This window comes from Rhinatrema bivittatum, chromosome 9 (assembly GCF_901001135.1).
Source record: "Rhinatrema bivittatum chromosome 9, aRhiBiv1.1, whole genome shotgun sequence".
NCBI classification, from domain to species: domain Eukaryota; kingdom Metazoa; phylum Chordata; class Amphibia; order Gymnophiona; family Rhinatrematidae; genus Rhinatrema; species Rhinatrema bivittatum.
Window position 1 is genome coordinate 193,390,688 of NC_042623.1, and position 12,717 is coordinate 193,403,404.

General features: G+C 43.1%; 1 long non-coding RNA gene across 1 annotated transcript in view; it reads right to left on the minus strand.

Moving 5' to 3' along the window:
* LOC115099476 overlaps positions 1-12,492 on the minus strand; it is a 43,338-nt gene extending 30,846 nt beyond the window's left edge. The window contains exons 1-2 of the long non-coding RNA XR_003858788.1: positions 12,370-12,492; positions 12,159-12,292 (exon numbers count right to left, since the gene is read on the minus strand). This is a non-coding gene — a long non-coding RNA (uncharacterized LOC115099476). The remainder of the gene's footprint in view (positions 1-12,158; positions 12,293-12,369) is intronic.
* Positions 12,493-12,717: the final 225 nt, after the last annotated feature.

Here is a 12,717-nt window from a genome sequence, read left to right on the forward strand (position 1 = left end):
GCAAGGCCATTTAGTGAAGGCATGCTGCCATTGCCAAGTGAAATCAAAGGATAAGCCTTCTGGGGTGGGCACCTACTGCCAAACAGTGTCCATGTTGGGATGCACAGTGCCAAGACGTGCATGCATGCTGATAGGCTATAGGTGTCAACCCCAGACAGCCCTACTGTTTGATTTTACTTGGCAAGCCTTTCCAAAATGGCCTTGCATAAAAGATTGTGCTCAAAGTTGGGATGCGCAGCACCAACCTTGCATGCAAGACTATTTTGGGAAGGCAGGAAAGGAACACTCAAAGGCCAAACTCTCTGGGGTGGACACCTACAGCTGAACAATACATACATCTGTGCCCAAGTCAGGATGCACAAAGTGTGTACTATTCAGCTATCATTCAGATGTTTATATGAACGTATTAGGTTGGCATCAGAACAATTTTATGATGATTAATTTTTAATCCTGGTCAGGCATCTGTGCACCATGAGTGGTGTAGCAGCGAGGTATGGCAGCAAGGAGATGCCCCCTGCTATTATTCTGCCTGTTGCCATTCTCTCCTCTCCTCTTTCTTCACAGTGCAATGTAAAATTCTGCCTATTGGGGTTTTTGATGTCTCAATATACAGCCGCGCACATGTTATAAAATCCAGGCTCGGCGCGCACGCCGAGCCCTAGGGGAGCCCCGATGGCTTTCCCTGTTCCCTCCGACCCCCCCCCCCCCCCCCCCCACCTTCCCTTCTCCTACCTAACCTGCCCCCCAGCGATTTCTAAACCCCCTGTGACCTTTATTTTTTAAGTTGCGCCTTCCTCCAGGCAGGCGTAGTTGCCACGCCCGGCCGAGAGGCCCTATGGAGGTCTCTGGCCATGCCCCGCCCCTTTTTTCAAGCCCCAGGACATATGCACGTCCCGGGGCTTGCATGCATCGCCGGGCCTATGCAAAATAAACTTGGTGCACGTAACCCCCCTGCTCACATAAGGCTTTTAAAATCTGCCCCAAAGTGTCTGTTTTTTAAGAGGTTTTATAATGCAAATAAAATATCTTTCTAAAGTCATAACCACCACCACCACCAACTCAGATCAGTTAATATTTTGTTAGCATAAACTGCTTTAGGTGCAAAGCAAATTGAGATTACTTATATGATATTCCAAACAGATGCCGGCATCTCATCCACTTGTGGACTATAGCTGGCTAAATATCCAAATAACTTTGAATATCGGAGTTAACCAACTAACTTATTTTATTTTGTGCACATATTTTATCATATTTTTCTAGATTCATTTTTTAAATGTATATTTTTATATGTGTTATATGTTTTTAAATGTATTTTATAATTTGTATATTCTATTTTTAGGGTATTTTTATTTCTTTTTTATTTATATTTTTTTCCTGTATAAATCTTATTTTTTATGTCATTTTCTTTTATTTATTTATTATTTATTAACTAAATGCCATTAGCAAAAAAATTATTTGTTTATGTTGACCATCATATTGGAACTCCCCGTCAGATGGCTTTCAATGCCTTGTCAGTAATCATAATTAAGTCTCATTGCAATTTCTATTTGTTTTCTTTTTCAAATGAAAATAAAAACTTATCTGAGTGACTCCTTCTGTTTCAATACCCTGACATGGGTCCATGTTTTGAAACAGGAATCTGCTCACTTCTTTCATCACAGGTTCTTTTCATCACATTAGCAGAGATATAGTGTTTAAAATGAGACCACCAGTTAAAATATCTTTAATCAATTGTCATTTTTTAGAAAGAAAGGAAGAAAAATAGCTTTTAGCACTTCCATCATTTCTTGCCCACAAACCTTAGGGCCGGATTTTAAAAGCCCTGCGCGCGTAAATCCGGCCGGATTTACGCACGCAGGGCACTCGTGCGCCGGCGCGCGCATAGGCCCGGGACACGCGTAAGTCACAGGGCTTCGTACAAGGGGTGGGAGGGGTGTGTCCGGGGTCAGGGGGCAGTTTGGGGCAGGTCTGGGGGCATGGCACCGGCCCGGGGCGTGGCCAAGGCCTCCGTGACCAGCCCCCAGGTCGGGTGATGGCGCTCCAGCAGATTTACACCCTGCCTCGGGTAGGCGTAAATCTGCCAACAAAGGTAGGGGGGGTTAGATAGGGCCGGGGGGGGGGTGGGTTAGGTAGGGGAAGGTGAGGGGAGGCAGAAGGAAAGTTCCCTCCGAGGCCGCTCCGATTTCGGAGCGGCCCTCGGAGGGGAACAGGCAGCGCGCGCTGGGCTCGGCGCGCACAGGTTGCACAAATGTGCACCCCCTGCGCGTGCCGACCCTGGATTTTATAAGATACGCGTGGCTACGTGCGTATCTTATAACATCCAGTGAACTTTTGTTCACACGCGCACTGTTTTTGAAAATGTACCCCTTAACTTGGTACGGCAGCTTATCGCTTTGACACCAAGCTTACTTGATCGGAAGGGAAGACTGATTGACAGCATGCTACAAAGGCTCTTGCTGGATGAGCAGCTTAAGCAATCAGCTAACCAAATCATCTTTGGGGTGTGCTGATGTCATGCCTTTACCATACTTGCATATCTTCAAAAGAGATGGTTTTATCTGTTCGATAATGCCCCATTGTAAATCTTGAAATGAATGGCAAAAAGCCATACAAATGCTGCACTATAGGTGCTGGTGTTTTTCTGGTAGAAAAACAGCCAGAGTGCTCGATCACATGCGACTTGATCATGTGTTTCATTCTGCCAATAGTTTTGCCAGTGATAGGATCTTGTCATGAATTTTTTGAAAAGTTCATGTGCAAAAAGAGCAATTGCCCACAAGGAGAGTGCCCCAAGGAATTGACCTATCTATAAAAGGTGAGGAAGGTAGATGGGATTTTAACACATAATCTTTCATATGCCCTATAAAAGAAGATAGTTCAAACACAGTATATAGCTGTAAAATGTGCTAATGCTCATGAACTATAAATGCAACTGCCTTCACGCTTGCTGAATATCTAATACTGCGCACACCAGTGTTTTCCTTGTCAAGAAGTAGCTTGCTTATCTAGCAAGAGCCTTTGTAAGCATGTGGTCAACCAGCCTTCCCTTTTGGTTTAAAGTAAGCTTGATGTCAAAGTGATAAGCTGCCATACCAAGTTAAGATTTGTGAGCTAGAAATGACAGGAGTACTAAAAGCTGTTTTTTCCTCCTTTCTTTCTAAAAACTTGCCAATAGTTTGAAGATATTTTAACTGGTGGTCTCTTTTTAAAAGTGAAGTGAATTTTAAGACCTGCACGAGTACGTACATGCGCGCGCGTTTGCCAGCTCATGTACATGGGCGTGGGGATTTTATAACACACGTGCATATGTGCATGTATATATGCGCCTGTTATAAAATTGGCTATGTGCGCATATATGTGCATATGACTTTATACTGACACACGCATCTGCGTGCAAAAGCCACCTCACTCATGTAAGTGGGGGAATTTTAGTAGATATGCGTGCCAACACAATTAACTGTTTCCCCAGTTCATTCCCAGTTCATCCCAGTGTAAGAGAGGACTTCACCTTAGCTAACTTGCCTGCATTTAACATTATTAGTCCCACCCCTTAAAACCCTGCCGACTCGCCTAGTTTTTATTTTATTACTTACACACCAACCAAAACAGAAGTAAAGTTACGTGGTAGGGGACCCTGGTGCACGCATGTGTGTGTAAATACTTGTGCGCGCACTTCATGTAACAGACTCGGCTCACCCATGCCCCACCCCTGCCCTGCCCAGACTCCGCCCACGCCCTGTCCCTTTTTTGAACTTTTTAATTTCTGCGCATATCAGGAAATATGTGCGAACTCATGCGGTTTTTAAAATCCGCGTGGTGCGCGCCGGGCCAACTCATGTGCGTATCTCCCAGCTTTGGCCCGGGTAGGGATTCTAAAATCCACCAGAGTATATCGCTGCTAATGTGATAAAAAGAACCTGTGATGGAAGAAGTGAGCACTACTTGTAAATGAGATAACCGTGGTTTCCCCCTGATGCAAATTCCTGTTTCAAAACACAGACCCAGACGAGGGCATTGAACTAGGGCTCACGCAGATACGTTTTTATTTTCATTTCAAAAACAAAGCATAAACATTGAGGGGTAGATTTTCAAAAACACGCGAGGGCATACATGTGCGCGCGCTACCCAGCAGGCACAGATGTACGCCCGATTTTATAACATGCGTGCAAGTGCACGCATGTTATAAAATCAGGAGTCGGCACGCACGAGGGGGTGCACAGGCTTCACCCATTCCCTTCCCCCTAATCTGACCTTCCCACCCCTTTTCTAACCTATCCCCCCCCCCCCCCAGCCCTACCCTAAATACCCCCCAATTTTTTATTTTAACTTTTGTGCCTGCCGGCAGCCTACCAGCAGGCAATCCTGCGACACAGCGGCAAATGACCGCTGTGCTGGAGGTCTCTGGCCCCGCAGCCACCCCCGGACCGCCTCGCCCCTGGGCCGCTCCTTTTGTAAAGCCCCGGGACATAGACGCGTCCCGGGGCTTTAAGCATGTCGCCAGGCCTTTATAAAATAGGCCCGGCGCGCATAGGGCTTTGAAAATCCAGCCCTGAGACTTTTGACCTATGATTATTGACAAGGCAACTGAAATGGCTTTTATTTAACATTGTTATTGTTTACTCTGTGAATCTGACTCCCAGCTTAACATACATTTATTATTTATTTTCCATATTTATTTTTTATTTTCTGATTGGTTGCTACTTCCTGTTGAAATCCTTGAGAAGTGTTTTAGAAACGGGTCCGTATTTTCTCCCTTGGAATGACGTTGGGACTCCTAATTGTCTTCAGCAATATTATGACACCTGGAAGATCTGTTACCCTAGTGGAACAAGGTCTTTGATAAGCAATTGCCTTTTGAAACACATTTTCAAATAACTTTATGGACCTTTATGTTGTTTATCTTGTGTATTGTTTATCTGTTAATGTTCTCTTAATGTTTTTTATTCCCCTGATGCAGGCAATTTGCCAGAACTTGGCCGTTTGAATTTTACTAAATTTCAGTATTTGCCCCCTGGTATTTTATGTTTTTATACAAATGTATACAATATTAATTATATTTATTTATGTTGTATTTATAGTATTTTAAAGTGTGTAATACATTTTGTTTATATAAGTTTTCATTTTTAATTTTGTCTGTTTGATATCCCTGTTTTTCCATCACACCTTTTGTCCATTCTTTTTTTTATGCTTTGCTTTTTTTATGCCTTTTGCTGTACCCCAGCCTACCCCGGCTATGTCTCAGTTCTATGCTTTACTGTCCTAATGCCCCTTCTGTACCTTACTATTGTACTATACCAGCCCATCAACTAATAACCTTGCTTCACCTTAGTGCTGTACTAACCCAGTCTCCCCACTAATATCCTTCTGAACCTCAGTGCTGTACTCCAGCCTCCCCACTAATACCCCTTCTATACTGCAGTGCCATACTCTGGCCTCCTTACTACTACCCCTTCTATACCTCAGTGCTGTACTCCAACCTCCCCACTAATACCCCTTCTATACTTCAGTGCTGTACTCCAACCTCCCCACTAATACCCCTTCTATATTTCAGTGCTATATTCCAGCTTCCCTACTAATACCCCTTCTATACTTCAGCCTCCCTACTAATACTCCTTCTATACCTTTGTGCTATATTTCAGCCTCCCTACTAATACCTCTTGTATACCTTTGTGCTATACTGCAGCCTCCCTGCTAATACCTCTTCTATACCTTAGTGCTATACTCCAGCCTCCCTGCTAATACCTCTTCTATACCTTAGTGCTATACTCCAGCCTCCCTAGTAATACCCTTCCTATACCTCAGTGCTATACTCTAGCTTCCCCACTAATACCCCTTCTATACTTCAGTGCTGTACTAAGCCATCCTCCTCAATAATACCCTTTCTGTATATCAGTGCTGTACTAGGCATCGTCCTCACTAATACTGTTTCTGTACCTCAGTACTGAACTACACCAGGTTCCTTACGAATACTCTTTCTGTATCTCAGAGCTGTAACACACCAGCCTCTCCACTACCACTCCTGGCATATGGGTTGGATTTTTGAGTTAATAACTCATCTTTCTGAACCCATGCTGAAAGCCATATCTCAGTGCTGAAATACATCACTGCATCCATCAATCCCATATCTGTATCTTCATACTCTGCTAAGTCACTTTATCAAACCATTGTCTGTGTTACAAGTACAAGAGTTCACTGGGGCCTGTCTTCCAGGCTCCATATTCACACTTCCTGTTTCCTCTATTTTAATGCTTTCTTCTGGGACACATTTTGTGAAAACTCCAGTTTGTGTCAACAAATATCCAACAATTTTATACAAAGATCTTGACAAAACTGACGGGACTGCTGGAGCTTTCTGTTAAGATAAGTTTGAATCTTTTCTGCCCATTAGCTACAAATCCAGAGAGTGCAAAACACTTCCCTTCAATCTGCTGACAATTGCATTGATTAGACTCTATCATAGAGCTTGAACTTTCCATTTTGCAGTCACCATGGAAAGCCAGCTGCCTTGGAACAGAACTAAAACTAGGTGCACCCTGCACAATGTGCTCGAAATCTCAATCTCCTATAGTAATCAATGTCGCTAATTCACCATTCACCTGCTCTGCCTTTCTGACTGACCCCATAGCCTTCTCATCTCTCTACTTCATGCCTCCATCTTTCCCTCCTCTTCCCAGCTTCCTCCTCCTCCTTGTCATCATTTCTTCTTCTTGTCTTCCTCACACTCTCCTCCATGATGCAGCAAAAAATTGTGTTTCAAGAGTTTTCACTAGAAAGAATTTTTGTCTCTTAGCAACCACTTCTGATAAAAGACAAGAAGGGCAGTGACATCAGCAACCTCGACTGAGAATCTAAGGAAACTGATGAGTCAATGCTTTCTCAACAACATCATTTTCTTAATATTTACTGAAATGTGATTGTGTTTTGAGGAAGTCTGCTTTGACAAATATCCACGTCATACACGATCCATCATTGAGCATTCTCCATACTGAATTTAGGGGATCACACTTTGCAATCCTTTCACCAATAGCATTTTGGGGGGGGGGAGAGAGACAGACTAGCTATAAGGCCCTTCTAGTAGTTAGGAGGCCCACCTAGTAACTCGAGGTGAGATTTAGGTAGTAGTGTAGGGGTTAGGGGGCCACTTTTTTCTCTCAGCCTAGCCTGATGTTACCCAGGTAGAGAGTCCATCAAGCTACGTTGAGAGAACATTGTACAAATCTCATCGTTGTGTGAGTTTCCTCACTCCGAAAGACATCAAATCTTCATGAGAGCACTGTTCTGTTTGTACGTCTCACTCTGCATGTAAAAGTGGCCCCTAACCCCTGCACTACTACTTAAACCTCACCTCGAGTTACTAGGTGGGCCTCCCATAGAGGTATAAATACCTACCTACTAGAAGGGCTTAATAGCTAGTCTCTCTCTCTCTCTCTCCCTCCCTCCCTCCCTCCCTCCTCCCCCCCCCCCCTGTGGTTGTAGGTAGGAATTGCAACAATTGTGGTATTAGTGCAAAAAACGTCATTACACTCTGTGGTAATACCTATGCTATTACCATAAAACATGCCCTTCTTCCTATCGCGTTTGATGAATCTAGCCCTTAGCTTGATACCTGTGTTAAATAATGATAATTCCTTTTCCATGTTGTAAAAAACAGACTGATAAAGGGAAAACCTGCAGCTGATTGATGATTTTAGCCTCTGTGTAAAAGGAGCTGAAAAGCGAAAGGAAATTGAAACATGGGATACAAGAGACCTCCTGGCCCATCCCATCCACCATGTTCCCCACCCATTGCAATACCATAGACCCTACTTCGGTATGGATCCTTTGCTTTCTTGAATTCTTTTTCCCTGTAAAAGGTTGAAGCTCATGACCATCTTATTCTAAATTTAACATTCTCCCCACTGCACCACAGCTCCATTCATCTTCTCAGAGCCCATTTCAAGCTGTCACAGGTGTTCCAATTGGTTTTTAAGCAATGCAAGGGGAAATGCTTTATAGTTCCTTCTTTCCTCAGCCTCCACCGCGCTGCAGATTCAGGGGCTGCAGCAGTGAGGTAAACTTGCTGCTTTCACTGTGTCTAACAGATGCAAAGCGAAGCCTAAGAAAATCATCATTAGGCGCTGCATACATGAGTCTCTTTCAAAACAAACAAGACACAAAGGGGCAATTTTATAACGCTGCGCGTAAGTTAGCCAGTACCTATGCACACAAGTTGCACTCATTTTCAAAGTGGACTTATGCACGTAAGTCTATTTTTTTGCAAATTCTCTTGGCAAAACTACATGCACACAATTAAATCTGCTATTTGGTACACATAGTTTTCAGGAGAGAATTTACATGTGCATAAGACTCTACCCCCTGGAATGCCTCTCCTATGTGCATGTAAAAGAACACGCGTACAGTGTATATGCTTACAATTTTATGTGTCTATCGGCTGCATAGTTTTCTAAAGGGCTATTTCTATGGGTGAAACACTCCTTTGCCCTCAGATGTCCCTAGGAAAATTACCCTCCAAAAGGGGTTGAATTAGCACAGATTTGAAACTTGTAAGCTGTAGAAGCAATCATCAGGACATCACCCCTGGCTACTGTCTATTCATGCATCTTTCATATGCATTCATAATTCAATCATTTTAAAACATGTAAAGTGGATATCTCACATTTATATCATTCTAGAATCAGAAATGGCTGGACATTCAGGCTTTTAAGGAGTTTCCTTAGGAAATGTAAATATCAATATGGGAACAAGTTTACAGGTGGATGCAATTGTCCAAGGAGGAACACATACTTACAAACCTGTCTCTCTATTGATATTTAATTTCCCAAGGAAATTTCTTGAGAACCTGAGTGCCTTGTCATTTCTGATTCAATCCTGTGGTACGTAAATTTGATGCTACTGCTCACAAGTTTTATGCTCATCCTTATCAACCCCTTTTGGTTTCTGCTACCATGAGTCCAATATATGTGCATGTATTTTTCAGAACAAACAAGAAAAGACAAAACTAAAACCTGAATAAAGGTTCTGTAATTATCTTCACTCATCAACGTACCAATAACTTGTGTGGATTACAGCATTGCATGAAGCATACAGAGATTCTGGCTTTTCCAGCATCCTACAAACTGTGCATATGGCCCTGCCCCTAGGGGCACCTGTCAGAGCAAGCTGAAGACAGCAGAGAGGAAAGGACTCTTCGATAGCCCACTCTCCTAAAACCCCTGCCACCAGCACTCCATCTGTCACTTCCCTCTGATGGGGACCTGCCTCATCAGTGGCCAACGCTGCCACAAGCTTGTACCAGGCAGGCCCAGGGCTGAGGGACCGTGCCAAAGGGCATCCTCCTTTATATGCGCCTTTGTACCTGATACTTCAAACATTGCTCAATGGAGAACTCAGCAGATAACAAAAATCCTAGCAAACCCTACCAATCAGTCTAAGTATAAATTACTTCTCTGGACCCTAATTTCCCCGAAACCTTTAAGAGCTCCTGTGGCATAGCATCTACCTCAATGTAAAAAAAAATGCGCCTTGACCTACAGGACCAACAGACATCTAGGATTCCAGTGGTAAAAGGGAGATTTAGATTTATTACAATATATAAATCACTTACATGCATATTAACACGCATAAAATAACATAAAAGCCAACAAATACACATTCTTCGTCCACAACAGACCACGGAACTGAATAACCATAAATAAATAAATATCATTTAAATAGAAAAGTATGCCTGTTTGAAAAAACATGGCTTCGCTAGATGACAGAGAAAGCAAAAGATAAGGAAGGAAATAACCTGCTTGACAGCGCCAACCCTGCCATTCCTTAAGCTGGCTTTGATGATACACAAGCCTGGAGAATGCCAAATCAGTTAATAAGGAATCCTGAATGAGCCATGACATTATAAGTGAAAAAAGCCTGGATGAGTCAGGGGGAGCCTTATTGAATGAAATGTGTCCAGCAGGCTTTACCAGGCCAGAAAGGTGCTGTGGGAGGATGGCACTCACACTCTGAAACTCAGCAACAAACTCCATCTAACCCCAAATAAAAAACAGAGATTCTGTACATACAAAATATGAGCAGGCAGGTCCCAGACCTCAAAATCCCACTCAGAAACCATGTCTCAATAGTCCATGCCATGATAACTTCATGGCTGGATTATTATAATGCTTTTTAAAACGGCCTCACAGCAAAGGATCTGCACCAACTGCAGCTAATCCAGAATGCTGCAGCCCAAATGCTAGATGCATGCCAGTAGCAGGACCACATCATATCCATCCTACAAATACTGCACTAGCTACCAATATCCTACAGGGCCAAATTCAAAACCCTGACTATGATCTTCAAGGACCTAGCTATCTGATATACAAATTATTTTTCCACACACCTTCCAGACCTCAATGGTGCTCCTTTAAAATCTCCATAATTACACCGTCAACAAAAGAAATCAAAAGAACAGACATTGGTCAACAAGTCTTCTCAGGAGCAGCATCTGCTCTCTGGAAATCTCTTCCAGAAGACCTCCAACAAACTCATCTCGATTGCAGGAAACAGGTGAAAGCCTGGCTTTTGTGCCAAACCTTTGAAGGCCAAACTCATGACTGTCTCCTTTATATTTCATTTTTAATTTTTTTATAGAAAACATTTGTTAACTGCCCTTCCATAGTTCAGGGAGGGGTACATAAGAACTTTTAAATTAAAACAGATATGTACAATGACAAATGTTCTTACAACAATAACGACTGAACAATCTTAAGGCAAAATAGCAAAGGGAGACAATTACCAAGTCCGAAGTCAATAGCTTGGGTGTCAGTTAGCCTAGGCAGATGCCTTTTGAAAGAGGAAAGTTTTTAATGCCTTCTTAAAGAATTTTTGCTCAGAAATTGATCTTATTTCAAGTGGAAGGGAGTTCCTCAACAGGGGTCCAACTTTAGAGACAGAATGCTCCTGGTCTCATTGAGATGGACAAGCCTTGCAGAAGGAACTTCCAGAAGGTCCTTGATTGGAAGATCGTGGCGTCCATGATGGAGTATATAATTTCAACGTGGCTGATATTCATGTAGTGGAAATGTTTATTCAGGAGGCTGTGATTGATGACAGCGAGTTTATCTATTGGCTTATAGCCTGGCACTGAGTACCTCAAGTGACCTTTTTATTGACTGAGTGCCTTTTATTTATTCAAGTTTAAACCTACAGAGCCCAACTTTCATACCTATCTGTGTACAGCATTTGTGCATGTAAGTGGATATGTGCAAATTAATGCTAGCATTTTATAAACTGCGTGGCGGGATCTGCACTGTTTATAAAATACCATGTATTTCTGCTCCGAACGTACGTGCATATGTTTCAGCACATGCATATATTTCCATGCAAGAAGCCGCATGCTTTCTCTACCCATTTTATAAACATATGCATGTGTATATTTTGCACACAAAATAATCTCGACACCTTGCAAATGAACACCAAGAATTAAATGCAGAGACACTGAGGGAAGATAGGAAGGAGAAGGGAGATGTAGAGAGCGAGAGAATGGAGACAATGGAGAAAGAGAGAGGGGAGATTATGGGGAGAACGGAGAAGAAGGAAGATGCTGGGATTGGGGAAGGACTGAAAATAGAAGACAGCACTAAGCGGAGGGCAAATTCTTGGGGAAACAAAATATTGTCTGTGTGTTGGGGGGGGGGGGGGAGAGGGATATCACAGTTTTCATCTAATCCTGTCAATGATTTTGAAATGTTGTGCGGCTTTTCTTTTAAAATGTCTGGGAACCCCTGCTTTGGGATCCTAACCTCCTTCCATTAAACCTCACTTCCCTTTTGCTGAAATGCTTAATGTGTTATTATTTTTATTGGCCCAGTTTCTGGCTAATCTAAAGAAACTCTGATATTTACCCTGAAAAAATGCGCCATTTTTTTTCTGACTAATTTCCACCCATTTTTGTTCTTATAAAATAAATACATATAAATTCTCATGAAAAACCAAAACAAAACCTGACAATATAGGTCTCTCAGTATCTCCGATAGCTTTAAGGGGTGTTGTTAAGCACCTCAGTAGAAAGCCCTGAGCAGGGTCCCTGTTTCCATCGGTGATAGTAAATCTCTGCAGGTCCATGACCTGTGATTACGTTTACACAGAAGCCCCCTTGAAAGAGGAGAAATGTTACTTACAGGAGTCCCCGAGCACAGCAACCCATCCGACAATGAGAATGGCCAGCGTCACCTTGCTGACGGTGCCCCTTAGACTGAGCTTCATGGTTCCAGTTCCCAACGAGCAGACTCACTGTGTCTCCTTCCCTGTCGAGCTGCATCAAAGAATTACAACTTAGTCTTTTTTTTTTTTTTCTAACTAGCAAACACATCCGTTTTCACAAGTACTTACTTCTGTGCTGCGTTTTGGGCTGGATGGGGAAGGCAGCCTTCCACCGCTATCTTCGAAAGAGTACAGGAAATATAACTCAGCTTTGATAACAAGGTGTACAAGGCTTGCGTTTCCTCCCCCCCCCCCCCCCCCCCCCCCCCCGGTCCTTTCCGGGGAAACACAAGTACACACAGCACAGTCAAACCCACAGCAAAACACACTTTAGATGGAAAGCAAAAGTAATTTGTGCATCCCAGACGGCCTTCTCCTGAAGTTTCTACCCAGGGTCGGAGAGAGCAGGAGTTAGGCCCATGCCAGCTAAGAAAAGTAGGCCCCTACGTAAGGTTCCGATGTGATACTTAATAAGAG